Raw genomic sequence first — 14,537 nt, forward strand, 5'->3', positions numbered from 1 at the left:
CTTTCTAGTAGTATAAAACTGAAGGCATATGAATCTGCTCTTTTGAGAAATGTTAATTGAACATGCCAAACGGGAACTAGCAAGACTGCCTAAGCCCACAAAGTATAGGGTAGAAGCTGGAGTGCTAGTCAGGACAAATCCTGCACTTCATAGCCCTTTGTGTAACATTTATTGAAACCGACGGCAAAAAAAAAAAAAAAAAAAAAAAACTGTGAGTTCTTCCTGATGACAATGATAGAACAAGGGAATTTCTAGCTCAGGAACATTTACTACCTTACTATGGAATGCTAACTGAACCAAATTCTATGATAGTGGAAATAATGTTGCCCCAAAGGAGTTTCATGATAAAATTAAAATTGTTTACATAGAATCTTGCTGCCTGGGGATATAAGGAGGAGATACTAATAAGCAGGTGGCCTCATTCCTAGGACTAATCCTAACGCTATGAGGAGCTGCTGGATTCCACAGTGCCTGATAGACAGCTCTCAGGAGCTGTTTGGTTTGTGCGTGACATTTCCAAGATAAACAAACATCTTGTGTGAAAGCCACTGCTCCTGTTAAAGGAGGGTCCAGACAATCTTTTCGTTTAATTCATTTTGAAGAAGTTTGTTTTTGTAAGCAAATTTATCTTTCTGAGTTCTCCAAAATTCAGATCCTAATTTTATGACAATATAGTTGTTTGCATAAGTTTCAATAAGAGTCGTTAAAACAATTAGAGACTTGAACTAAAGTGGTATATTTTTAGGTAAGGTGCCAGCAAAGCCAACTGAAAATGAGTCTATATGGCCAATCAATTCTTGCTGTATTTTATGCAAATAATCCGGCCAATTATGATAAGACTAAAACTTACTTGGCACACAAACTGGTCTTACTATAATCTCTCTTCAGTAGAAAAAAAAGTACAGATAGAAAAATTGTTTCAAAGGAAAAGCTTAAGGAATAGTACTAGATTTCAGTCCTAACTCTTTTTAAGTGCAGATTAAATCATTATTTCTTTGCCACAATAGTCCTCTAGAGAGTACCAGATCGTAATTTATCTTCATATTTTTAGCTGGTTCCCTAATGAAATAGGTTCCTTTTTCCATTCTGACACACAAATACTCTTTTGATTGTGAAACTATAAATGTTATTTACCTCTCCTTGTTTTACTTCCAAGGAAACCAAAGTTATGGTATTCTGAAGACCAGAGATGTGAATCCCCCTCATTTGACATCCCACTGGGTCCAGATCTGTATTTCACCGTGAATCTTCTGCTGCTAAAACTATACAAGCACCCCCTCTCTAGGCTCAGGGACTGTCCTGGAAGAGGCAGCCACGTGAGATTATAAGAGCTAGTTTTTAGGGATGAACTTAGGTCCAAGTCAAACTCTCCAAATCAAGGAGGGGTACAAAGATGGTACAGCCAGCAAAGCAAGGGACATTTCCTTCTAGACTATAGTGTGTCACTTTTGCATCCATCCCAACCATAAATAATTTTCTGCTTCTCATAGATTTAAAAGAAAATATTTACTGATAGGATAAAGATGCCTTATGACAAAGCCTCTTGGGTATAATACTCCCAAGTATAAATTGCACATATAGTTTCAAATTGTATTAATGCGATTAGTATACAATGGCAACAGCAATCCTGATGAATCCAGCAAAATTCGCCACCCAGAAATTAAAATGTGACCTCACTGGAAAAGTTGCAGCTGGCCTAGGTATATTGGTATAAGCTGAATTCATAGCTAATGAAAAGAGGCATTTCTTAGGGAAAAGTTTTCTGTCAAAAATAGCCCACATAGAAGGAATGTTATTCCAGGAAGATGGAAAAGGATGAGAAGCTGCTTTAAAAAATAATGCAACACTCATCAAATGGATAGGAGAAACAAAACAAACCATAAAAACATGCTCTCAAACCCGAAGGTGGGAATGAGCACGTTCTGTAACCCAACAGGGGCTCATGTCTATTTCATTACAAACAGAATCTAAGGTGGCTATGAAGTAATGGCCTACACTTATCGGCGCCCAGGCACAATCCAAACACCTGTGGAAAATATACAGCGCCCCCCCCCCCACAAAAACATACGGAAAATTTTGGATGGTAAATGTGACCTCGAACATTGTATTCTCAGAGCATAGGCACCAAAGTTAAATGAGGCTCAAAGGTACTCTGTGGTTCAACTGGCAGGCATTGTAAACAATACAGAAATACTCTCCTGGAGAAATAGGTGGACTATTTCAGCTCACGATAACACATGGCCTCCCTGCTCCCTTTCAGATTGTGAAAACAGAAAAGGGGAATGGTTACGCCCTCAGTCCACTTAGAGCACTAATTTTCCCCAACTTAGCCCCTAATGTCCACTCCCATAGGACATAACATTTGTTATATGGGAAAGGGCCATTTTTGTGGGAAAGGACAACAAAAGGAAAGTATAGAATCGTATGACTTCTCCTTTAAAGAACATTGTTTTCTCTCCCAAATACATACCAGTATATAGTGCAATACAAGTCGTGTGAAAAATAGACGTGTCTACTGTTAACAAATCCTGTAACAATTTAGATATAGAACACCAGGCATTTCGTGCACTTGATTTATACCCTCATCAGGATGTAATACCTATGGAGATCAATTGGCCCGAAGAAAACCAAGCTGCACTCTTACTACCTTGGGCACTTGTTCTGAGGACCTCCTGAGGGCTGTGTCACAGGCCATGGTTAGTTATATTTAGCTCAGAATAAATCTCTTCAATATATTGCAGCGTTTCACTGCTTTACTCAACAAGGTGCTGGGGATTAGGGTAGAAATACACCGATGTGAAGGACGACACCATTTCTCAACTCACAGAAATAAAGGAAGAGCAAACACCTGGAGAAGGAGGAGGAGAAGGGGGAGGGGAACGGGGAGAGGAGGGGGAAGGGAAGGGGAGGGGAGGAGTGGAGGAGGAGGAGGAGGAGAAGGAAGAGGAGGAGGAGGAGCAGCTGCTGAGCCTGGAGCTCCGGCCAGCCCCTGGGTGAGTCCTTGAGGTGGAAGAAGAGGGACTTGGTCCTGAGCCTGCCTCAGATCCACCCGCACCAGAACCCTAGAATCCCAGTTTCTGGATGCGACCCAGTCCCACCCAGGCCAGACACTCCTTTGACTCGGAGCTCGGGCCCTGCCTGGCCTCTGCTGCCACCTCTCATGACAGAGTCCAGAGCCCCCGGGCCGCCTCCGCATCAGCAGGGCTCTGGGAGGGCGGTGCCAAAGACGCCCAATGGGACTTCTCGTCCGAAGGGGGATCCCGACGCCCTAAGGGCTCAGAGAGGCGCCCGCCGCACTGGGGCGGCCATCTCCGGTCTGGCAGAGGAAGCGACCTCTCCAGCGCCCAGACTCAAAACCTCCCCGAAGGCCCAGGCTGGTGAGGACGCCCTCGCTGGGCCTCTCATGTGGATGAAGGCTGCTTCCGCCCCAGCCGAGATGCAAAACTCTGAGGAGAATCAAACCTGAAAAGGTGCTTGTCCTCCTTCCCAGAGGGGAAAGGCAGTTCCTGAAACCTCAGTAGAAGAGAAGGGGGGGACACCCTTCCCAGGCCAGCAAGGCCAGAGTAGGAGAAAGCTGCACCCACCTCCAGGGGACATGTGAGGTTTTAGAGGCTCAAGGAAGTCAAGGCAAACGCCCTGTACTCCCCCCGGGGTCATGAGCACTCCCCACCTAGTGGGGTTGGGCTCAGGGAGGCCAGGACATTATCCCCGCATCTCCCCTGCCTCCAGGACCCAGGTTGACCAGGAAAACGTGGTGGTAGCTCCAGCTGGCCATGGACGCACAGGCTGGGACATGCAGGCCAACAAAGAGGTGCTGGGCCCTCAAGAGGACTGCTAGATTTCCTAGACACTCCAGAGACACAGGGACACCCAGGCAGGACAGGGAGAGCCTGGGAGCACCTGTGAGCAAGGGCAGGTGCCCATCCCAACACACAGAACTAGGCTCTGTTCAATCACTTGCTAAGCCCAACCAATCCCAGGGCCCAGAGGTGCAAACAGTGACCCCACTCAGGACTTGGAAGGAGGAGCACAGGAAAAGCCCCAAATTTGCCAAGAAAACTGTCAGAAACGTGGCAGTTATTTTATAAGTACATGAATAATAAACACAAACAATGGAAAACAAAACTAAACAAAGGCAAATGTGAATGGAAACGTGATGAGTGTGAGCAGGAGAGTGTCTCAGTTGGAAACAAGCACAGCAGTCACCACTACTTCATTCAATCACGTCAAGATTTATTCAAAAGCATTGGCCTGGGGGAGTGTAGGGAACCTAGACTAAAACAAGGAATGGGGCACAGCTTGGAGAAAAAGGGGAGAGTCTCAGGGCAGAAATAGAGCACCAGCCTTAGGAATTATTTATTGTGGCATCAGACCAATGACTACAAGGACATCAGCATTCAAGGGTCAGTGTTAGCCCCGGGAGTGAGCAGCTGTCTTCAGATGAATTTTCAGGCCACGTCATGTTGGAAGCAGAACTCTCACATGGAGAAGTCAGGATTCGATTGAGTGTGGTTGGATGTATGTGGTTAAATAGGAAGAGAAAGTCTAAGGGACAGTGTGTGTGAAGTGAAATGTGAATGTTTTATTCGAACTCCCTGCGGTTCTCCCCCTCCCTGCAGCATCTGGGACCCTCCGCTGTTGAAGACAGTGGGTGATGATGGGAAACAGCAAAGGGGAAGCAAGCAGTCCTTGGAATTACTTTATCTCCACATTTTAGGGAATGCACTGACTAAGGACTTGGACAATCTCTGACCTATCAATGCAGGTGGTGGCTCTTGGGTTAAATCACTTCCTAAAGAGACATTTCCATGCACTGCTGGGAGGCGTATGGTGAACGCTGTGATAGATCTAGGGACCAGGACTTGGTGAAGGGGGCATAGGGCTGAGGGAGGAGGTGCACAGTAGCTCCATACCATGCAGGCTGAAACTGGAGTCGGCTGGTCTGGGGCGCCCCATGGGACTAGTCGTCATTGGTAGGGGGTAGCGTTGGGGGAAGGCTGCCAGACAGCATGGAATGCACAATGGGGTTAGTAGAAGAAAAGGGCTGATCCCAACTATGTGCTTTGCTAGGGATATCATCAAGGGCTGGTGATATAGGGATGCTGCCTCCCCTTCTTCTGCAGGTGAAAGAGGCACATTCTCTCCTTTCATGTCTGAGATGTCTCCATCTTGAGCATGGCACTCCAAGGTGAAGTCATCAACAGAAGTCATGATGTACTGGATCTGCACAGGGGGCTGCAGGCCATGTTGTGACCTCAGGATATGCCAGGAACAATCACAAGGACTGTGTTCTCCATGGTCAGCTGCAGCGCTGTCTCTGGGGCCAAGATGAGGACGCCCTCTTCCAGGCTCAGCCTCACCTCTGTCCCTTGTTCCAGGACTATGATGAGCTCCTCAGTGCTGGATTACTGCTGCTCTCGTGAAAAGATGGCCGTCAGTATTCTCCAAAAGGCTGCAAATGATGCTCATGTGGAGGGAGTTGCCAGGAGCTTCACCCTCTACAACTTTAAAATACACTCCCTCCCAGAATTGGCTCTCATGCCGACCCACCTAAATGTACATCCACTGGATGTCCCTTGAGCCTGAAGATTGTGCAGCACTGTCCAATCTTTGCCGTTCAAGGACATACGAACTTACCTGGGGAGGTTTCAGGGACTGGCATGAATTCAGGTGTGGAGCGCCTGGAATTGAGGGTGTTTTTGTAATCTTTGCCATGCAATGACATAATAACTTACCTGAGGAGGTTCCAGGGACTGGCCTGAATTCAGTGCGGAGCTCCTGGAATTGAGGGTGTTTTTGCACATTCAGAGAGATCACAGTGAGGGAGGTTAAGGCTCTTCCAGCAAGAGTCTCTTGGATTTCAGAATATGACCTTCAGAAATCCACAACCCAGCACAGGCCAGACTCAGGACACCAGCCCCCATCAATCAAGCATGACTTTCCACTCATCCTGCAGAAAGCACCCTCTCCTTTTATAATATTGTGAGACATGACACTGACCACCAGGCAGGGAGATCTTAGGTAATATCAGGGAAAGTGCCTTACCTATATTGAGACCCTGCTCCACTTGGTGACATTTGGGTGGATTCATTTGTGTGGTAGCCAAGCTGCAGGACAGAAAGGGATCCGTTAGTCTTCCACACAGAATGTGACACAGAGTCTAATTCTCACAAGCCCAAAACTCCATTTATCATCCAGCACACATTCCTTCTGTGTCTCTCAGTCAAGTGCAGTTGTATTGGGCTTCAACTCCTACTTGCATCCAGTAAGTCCTAATGATCATCTCCCACCCTCAACTTTTCTAATGCCTTTTCCTATTGGTGAATGTGTGTGATAAGGGATGGTGACCACAGGAAACAGTTTGCTTTCTCAGGAGCTCATCCACCTGAGAAGGGACATCTAATTTGGTCTGAGGACTTTCAGGGAAGAAGTTGATATTTCAGGTATCTGAGCCCTGTGTCTATGCAGTTACAGTGTGAATGGAGTGAGAGATGATGGGAAATATTTCATTTTCTAATGAGCACAGGGAAGAAATTTAGATCATGCCCACAGTTTACCTGTCTCCCCACAAGAGGTGACTTTCATTTAGAGAGAGAACATAGATCGACAGTAGGAGGAAACCTGAGATGAGCCCCCTGACAGGTCTAGAAACCCCCCATGCTGGCAGGATCCTGTGGCCTCCATTGTGGGTCTCGTGTCTCCCGCAGGTGTTCTAAATTTATAATGTTCAATGTCATGCCAGGCCAGGGTGCCTTGTCTGCCCTAGTTTGACCCTTTATCACACATTCACCACACACACACAAATGCACACAGTCACATGGCAACCTCCTGGCAACCCAAGGTAGACACACACTAGCATATCTGCTCTCTCCTTCATTGTCATTCTGCGATTCTGTCCAGGAATCACTGAAGCTTCTTTGGCGCCAGTAACCATAGATAGTAAAGTTTCTCTAGACTCCCTTGTATCAGAAAATTTCAATCTTCATCTTATTTTCTATAAATCTATACAGTCTATGACTTGATCTTTTACTTTTCCTGAAGAAGATGATCAGCTCAGCACAGCCAGAACATGGAATAGTGTGCCCTGGCTTGGGACAGGTCGAATTCTATGGTGGAATGAAATCTTGGGCAAATCCCAAAAGTTTTATAAGAGATAGAGCTGTGGAATTTGTCAAAATGCATGAACGCGATTGGCTAGTGCTGCTGATTAAATAATAGGAGGGACCTGCATGGGACTGCTTTTATCAAAACTCAATTGATATGGGTGTGCCCCTGTTAGAATTAGCCTAATCTAATCAAAATCAATCTAATGTAACCTCTACTCTGATTCACCATAGAAATGTGATATAAAATATCAGTAATTTAAAATAGTGCTATTTACATTCTATTGTATACTATTCATTAATTAGGAAAGACAATTATTTGCTGTAAGTTTCATGTGATAATCATTTCTGGGTAAACATAAAGGATTGGTTCTAGGAAACTTTGAAGGTAACAAAATTTGTGGATGCTCCAGTTCCTTGTAAAAAGTCGTATAGAATTTAGATGTCACTTACTCATATTAATTCATATAGTTTAAATTATCTCTAGATTACTTATAATACCTAATACAATGCCCAGACCTTACATTATTTATGTGTTGTCAACAAAGAACTTGGTGAAGGGAAAATTCAAATTTTTTGGGGGGGTGGTGGAAATTGTGTAAATATTTTCTGAATATTTTCTATTCGAAATTAGTTGAATCCATGGAGCTGGAACCCATGGATGTGGAGAGCTGACAGTATTTTTTTTTTTTTTTTTTTTTGAGATGGAGTCTCACTCTGTCTCCCAGGCAGGAATGCAGTGGTGCGATCTCGGCTCACTACAAGCTCCACTCCCTGGGTTCAAGTGATTTTCCTGCCTCAGAGTACCGAGTAGCTGTGATTACAGGCATGTGCCACCACACTTGTCTAATTTTTGTATTTTTAGTAGAGACAGGGTTTCACCATGCTGGCCAGGCTGGTCTCAAACTCTTGACCTCAGGTGATCCATTCACCTCGGCCTCCCAAAGTGCTGGGATTACAGACGTGAGCCACTGCTTCTGGCGACAGTATTTTTAAATAATAAAATAATATGTATTTTAAGTGAATTAACTTTTAAAATGAATCTCCTGGGGAAAGTTATCCAAATATAATAGGCTCATATCATAAGATGAGCTGGGAAAATACCAAAAGGACCTTTACTTAATTTCTAATATATCACTATGTGCTAATCTGTCTGTTGGCTTATTTCTTTCCTGTATCCCCCACTGGAATGATTTCAGAAATATAATGCAAGTTTCCTTTTCAGCACTACTTATTAATTAAAAATCCATGATTTCCATGGACAAAGTCACCTAAACTTCCATCAGGAGGCCAGACACCAAATGCCCAAACTCAGAATTAATTATTTTATGATTAAAAATTATTTGACAACATAAAAAAGTTGGATGGTATTGGGGAGAAAAGATGACCAGTAAATACCAAAATTGAATTAAATGGAAATTCTGTGAGGCTGCACCATTACTGAGTGTGCTGTCACTAACAGGCCCTTGAGCTCAGGACATCATTCTATCCTTAGAAATTGTATAAATTTGTAGATTCTTTCCATTTAGCTGATATCCTCATCAGTCTTATTAGGTGAAGTATAGACCCTGTTTCCCTTGGATGCTCTTAAAAATAAATCTAATTACAAGATGTATTTTTCAGAACCTTCCTCTGTAGTAAGAAATCATTTAAATAAGAAAAACAGGATGATTCCTTTAATTCTGCTAACGTCTTAAAAGCGCCCACGGCGGACCTTAGTGTCTTTATTCAGAGGTCTGTCTGCTTTGTGGATTTTGGTCTTTTCTGAGGAGAACAGCAGACACTTTTCTGAAGATCAGATGTAGTTTGTTTGTTTGTTTTTCAGACGGAGTCGTGCTCTGTTGCCCAGGCTGGAGTGAGGTGGCGCAATCTGGCTCACTACAACCTCCGCCTCCTGGGTTCAAGTGATTCTCCTGTCTCAGCCTCTCGAGTAGCTGGGATTACAGGTGTGCACCACCATGCCTGGCTAATTTTTGTATTTTGGTTAGAGACGGGGTTCCACCATGTTGACCAGGCTGGTCTCAAACTCCTGACCTCAAGTGATCTGCCCATCTCAGCCTCACAAAATGTTGGGATTACCAGTGTGAGTCATGGTGCCCGGCCAGATGTAGTTTTAAAATTGGGTTACTTGGCCGGGCACAGTGGCTCATGCCTATAATCCCAGCACTTTGGGAGGCTGAGGCAGGCGGATCAGGAGGTCAGGAATTTGAGACCAGCCTGGCCAACATAGTGAAACCCCATCTCAACTAAAAATACAAAAAAATTAGCTGGGCATGGTGGCGGGCACCTGCAATCCCTGCTATTCCGGAGGCTGAGGCAGGAGAATACCTTGAACCCGGGAGGGGGAGGTTGCAGTGGGCAAAGATCACAACATTGCACACCAGCCTGGTGACAGTGCGAGACTCTGTTTCAAAAAAAAAAAATTGGGTTCCTTCTCTACATTCTCTCTGTTTGTAGGGATCAGGTTGAGATATTCAAGAAACAGCTTACACTGAGGGTTCTGGAGTATGCATATTTTATGGTCAAGAAAGAGGCCCCTCATTGTGAGTTTCTGTGTGTCAATTCTAGCTGAAAACCTAGCAGAAGAATAAAAATATGGGGGACTTGCCAAATATTCTACCTTTATAATCGCTTTGACTATAGACAAAATGTGTTTTAACCAATAAATTAATAAGGTTACAGCTTAAAATCTCAGGATATATCCTGCAACACAGAATAGTGACTTACTTTTGAAGAAATATTTAAGTAATATATTTTCATTTGGGGTCCAAACTGTTGTTCACAAGTGTACCTCTTCCCTTTGCCTTTGTAATTAAAACCATTTTTTAAATCTGCAGTGCTATGATGAAAAGAAAGATGTGGCTCTGAATGCTTTATCGTCAACAACTGAATGTTGAATTAATGTCCCTCTCTTTCATTGTCTATTTTTCAATGACTTTAGCACCGTAGGAAAGATGAGCCCTTCACAATGTGGAAATGCACGGATGTAGAGCGTGGGTTTCCCTGCAAGGGCCCCTTTCCCACGGGCTACACTGAAACTGTGTGGCCCTGTCCTGGCCCGACTCCTTCCTCTGCAGGGTCCCCGTATTATGTAGATTTTCCTCACAATTCTTCTTGTTTCTCCTCACAATCAATCCTCAATGAGGTCACAGGGAGGACATGTTACAGCCTGCTTCTATTATCTATCAGAAAGCCCTCCCCAACCCCAAATGTATACATTTGTAAAATAATGCTAAAATATCCCCACAGAAAATACAGAATAAAACACGTGGCAACAGCCCTGAAAATGAAGTCTTTATTGCTGTTTCAGAAAAATATCCGGGATACTCTGCAGCGAATCTCCCTTCTCAGCAGTTAGGGTTGCGGACAGGAACTTTTCCTCCTGATGGGCACCGCCTGAGTTGCCCCAAAGCCAGGGCGGCGCTTCCTCCCTGACCAGAGGAAAGGAAGCTCACGTACTTCCTGGAGACCCAGCCCCGCCTCCGCAGGCAGAACGCGCATGCGCCCCGCAGGGCGGAACGGCCTGCTCCGGCGCCTTCTGCCGGCCATGGCGTTGCAGCGCAGGAGGCTTGGCTTTTACTGCTTAGCGATGGACCTAAGTGTCTGAATGGCTGAAATTCTGGTTTAGATTATTCAGTACCTTTCGTTTGGAGGATCAAATGAAGATAGAGCACGGTATCACTTGCTTTGATGGAAGATAATTGAAATAAAGAAGCAACGTCCAAGGACCATATACAAAAGGCGATTGATTCCCTGTATGTGGACGGAAGAGGAACTTGAATAAGAGAAGGGTTCTGTGATATTTTAATGCTGGAAACCTGCTGCCATGCATTTGTCAAATCCCATACAATTTTGCCGCATAAATAGTACATTTTAATGTGGCTCAAGACAACAGCTAATGTCATATACGATTTGGGGGAAAATTACATATTTAATAAAATAGGTTAAACTGTGAACAATAATGTGAGCCCCGCCTGGACCAGATTGCCTGCCAAGCAGATTGCCATCCTCATCCTCACACAGTACTTGACATAAATTCTGGCTTCAATGTAGAATCACTTGTGGAGAATTTTTAAGGTGTATCACTTTCACCCATGAATTAGCCCATTTAATTGGCCTCAGTAAGGTCCATGGTTTCAGGATTTTGCAGGTTGCTAAAAGTTCAATGTCATCCCAATTTATTTCCTGGAACCATTTCTCCTTGAAGTTTACATTCAGTACTGAGATTTGCTGAAAGCCAATGCATTTCCAAGTTCTAGAGTCAAATCAGAGGACGCCTCCTTAGTCAGAACTTTTATTTTGCTTGTGGAAAAGTATACTGAATCAAAGATAAGAAGGGTTTGCATGGTGGCTGAGAGATTAAGGTGCTTTATCTGCTAGTCCACAGTAAGGGGAACACAACTGTGTCCTCTGTGTCATAACTCAGGACTCATGAATAAAACGTGGAGTGTCAGGAGATGAACTTCTACTCCCACTTAGGGGAGCTTCAAGGAGAACGTCCCAAGGGCTTTCTAAGGGAAAGAAGAGCAGGAATGCCTAATTCTCTGGCCCCAGGCAGTTGTTCATGGGCAGAGACAACGGCTGGGGTAATTCAATGGTTTACACTGGGTGTTTTTGATACTGCCCCCCTTTCCCTGTTAAATCTGTGTAATGGATCACTGAGAAACCTGGCACCTGGGGCTGAAGATCCCTGTTGTGTCAACTCCAGGGATGGATCCAGAGAAGCGGTCTTGGTGGAAGTTGGAATGAAGGGAGTTTGGCTGTGGAAAGAAAAATAAAAGCTGTTGAAGTTGGGGAAACGGGAAGAGAAGGATGAAATCGCTACTCACATGCCAAGGATAGCTTATGCAAATCTATATGTCAGACCCGCATAAATAAAACTAGAACTTTAACAACATATTAGATTTTTCGGCAACAGGTTTTATTGTTTCAATATTTGCAAATATTTTTCTATTAAAAATAATAAAGTTGCTTACGTAATTTTTTATTCAAAATTGCCAGGTCACATAACTATTATACATTTATACTTCACATTTTTAATGAATAGATACATTCTCTAAATTATGAATTATTTGCTCAATTGTATGTTAGTTTTTTTTTTATTCTCCATGACTCAGTTTTCTGACCTGAAATCTGCAGTATTTGGTAATCCACAAGATGATCGGTTGCCCTTATAAAGACTTTCCTTTCCTATTTCCTTCTCAATAAGGTATTTTTTACTGAGTTTTTTTTGTAACATACCAAGGGTGGTATCTGGCTGAATGTTGGTTCACAGTGAGTAGAGACCAAGGCTTCTCTCAATCGGAGTCCCGAATTCCTTACAGAGCTAGGAATTCTCTACTCTGAAAGTCCTGTGTGTTTTAAGTTAGAGCTTTTGCAAACTATTTATTATATTGACAGTTTTCATTCTCATGTCATTTATATTCATTTATAGCAACAAGTGTCCCCTCCTAATTGGAGAGATAATTTTGTTCTGTACTTAGTTTAAAAAGTCTTGACTCTCCCCCCATCAGGCTGCCTTGACATTCTGTACTTGGGACTTGGGGCAGGCAAGGTCAGTAGGAGATGCCAGTAGACAGTAACCACCACTAGCTTCACAAGAATGATGTGCTGTGACAAATTGTGATAGGGTTTTTTCTTCTCCTTCCCCTAAAGATTCTATACCATATTTCATACTCTTGAGCAAGAGCAACTTCTTTCTCATGGTTTTAATCACAATAATCTAATTTCAAGCATTTAATTCCTTTCTTTACAGAACAACTCATTGAATTTTCAAAAATATGAAATTAAGGATACCTACTTATTGGCTTGAAATAGCTCTGAGCAATTTAGTAATCATAAACAGAATGGCTCTGTTAGAACAAAATTCCTGATCACTTCAGCCCATCCTTGAAAATTTGCAGAGAGAGGTGAAGGTAACATACACTTCCCTGAAAACTGTACTTTACAGACCCAGTTAAAAGGCCATGTAAGGAAATAACAGAGACAGTAGAAGAATGGACTTACTGATTAAACTAGGTTTTGATTGTTAATATCAAAAAATCAATACCCTTTCCAAGAGCACATTGAAATAGCGTAAAATCCTTTACTGAGTACTAAAAGATATTTCCAAAATATAATAAAGGCTGAAAAACTAAAGCGTCCTTATCAACTGAATCTGAAACAAAATTAAAAGAGAATATAATAAAGACTTTTTTAAAAAAACCCTAATGAATTGGGGATCTATCTTTCCTTTACTCCTCTGCTGTGGTTGGTCAGAATCCCATTTCTGTTCTGTCCTCCACCTCTCTCCTGATTCTCTTTGTCTATGTCATCTATCCGGCTATTTCTTGCCCACGTAACTTTCACTATTTTTTTCAACACCTTCTACAAAGCTTCTAGAACTCTTTCACTATCACTGCTTTTCAAACTCCATCAGAGACAGCTTCCCAATACTCAATTTTACCTTCTTTTTCAACCTCACTCTCCCTAGCTCCCTGGATCTCTGGTTCTCTTTTTGCCTCTCTTTTCTCCTTATCCCCTGGCTTCACATCTACGTTCACAAGAAGAGAATGAAGAAGCCCCCTTCCCAGTAAGAGCACGCCTTACATTGGGACACCAAAATCTAAGCACACCCTGACAGGCACAGCCAGTGGAATGAGATCTGGGACAGAAGATCACAGGGCGTCACAGGACTGTGGCCGGTGATGTCCAAGCCGAGGGAGTTCAGGTGCCTTCCCGAGTCTGTGACTAAGGAAAGGCCTGAGGGCAGCAGGGCAGGGTCCTAAGAGACGCGAGGATGAAGGAGGGGTGCGGGCAGGGTGGAGGGCCTTAGAAGACTACTGATGTCTAAGAAACCCCAAAGCCAGTGGGAGGTTGCGGCCTTCCTCCTCCTGGCGTTGCCCACAAAGGGCCGTGAGGGGTGAGAATCCACTTCCGAGTGGGGACTTAGACGGGGCACTGGGTAGGGAAGGGAGAGGGTGAAAAGACAAAAGACAGAAAAGCGTGGCGGGGCACCAACCTCCCAGCGTCTGACAGCAACGTAGGGCTACCGCGGCTGAGACACGTAGGTGCGGGGATTGTGACGTCGACAGTGACCCCAGACGCCAGATCCTAGCTGTGGAGGATGGTAACACGGAGTCGTGAACAGAAAATATCAAAGCCCCCTCCAGGAAAGGGGCCTTTCATCCGGAAAATCTGCATCCGGGTCCGCCGGAACCTGCGGTCTCAGGATGGGGTAGTGGGCCAGAAAGAGGGCAGAACCGGTGTGGACCAGGCCTGAGCTTCCCTGCTCTGTCCCCAGGGCGTATCGGGATCTGTCCCCACTTCCGGACAGTGCAGCCTTGGTCTCTGCCTTTGCCACCACGAAAGTGTTTTATGTGCAGTGGGGCTAGGCTGCTTCCACCAGCTGCAAGTTGAATGTTTCAGATACTTTATGGTCAGGGTAGTCAGACC

At 44.2% G+C, this 14,537-nt stretch overlaps 1 long non-coding RNA gene and 1 pseudogene across 2 annotated transcripts; both read right to left on the minus strand.

Annotated features, from left to right (window-relative positions):
• Positions 1-4,332: 4,332 nt before the first annotated feature.
• On the minus strand, positions 4,333-10,652 carry LOC129492620 (proline-rich protein 23D1-like; annotated as a pseudogene).
• A 100-nt stretch (positions 10,653-10,752) lies between these two features.
• On the minus strand, positions 10,753-14,064 carry LOC129493148 (uncharacterized). 2 transcript variants are annotated; one of them, XR_008661048.2, is made up of 3 exons: positions 13,692-14,064; positions 11,778-11,863; positions 10,753-10,856 (listed from the first exon to the last, which is right to left on the minus strand). It is a non-coding gene; the product is annotated as an uncharacterized lncRNA (long non-coding RNA). The 2 variants fall into 2 exon arrangements; XR_008661047.2 differs by lacking the exon at positions 10,753-10,856 and adding an exon at positions 11,385-11,614.
• Between the last annotated feature and the right edge of the window lie 473 nt (positions 14,065-14,537).

Source organism: Symphalangus syndactylus, chromosome 11 (assembly GCF_028878055.3).
Source record: "Symphalangus syndactylus isolate Jambi chromosome 11, NHGRI_mSymSyn1-v2.1_pri, whole genome shotgun sequence".
Taxonomy (NCBI): Eukaryota; Metazoa; Chordata; class Mammalia; order Primates; family Hylobatidae; genus Symphalangus; species Symphalangus syndactylus.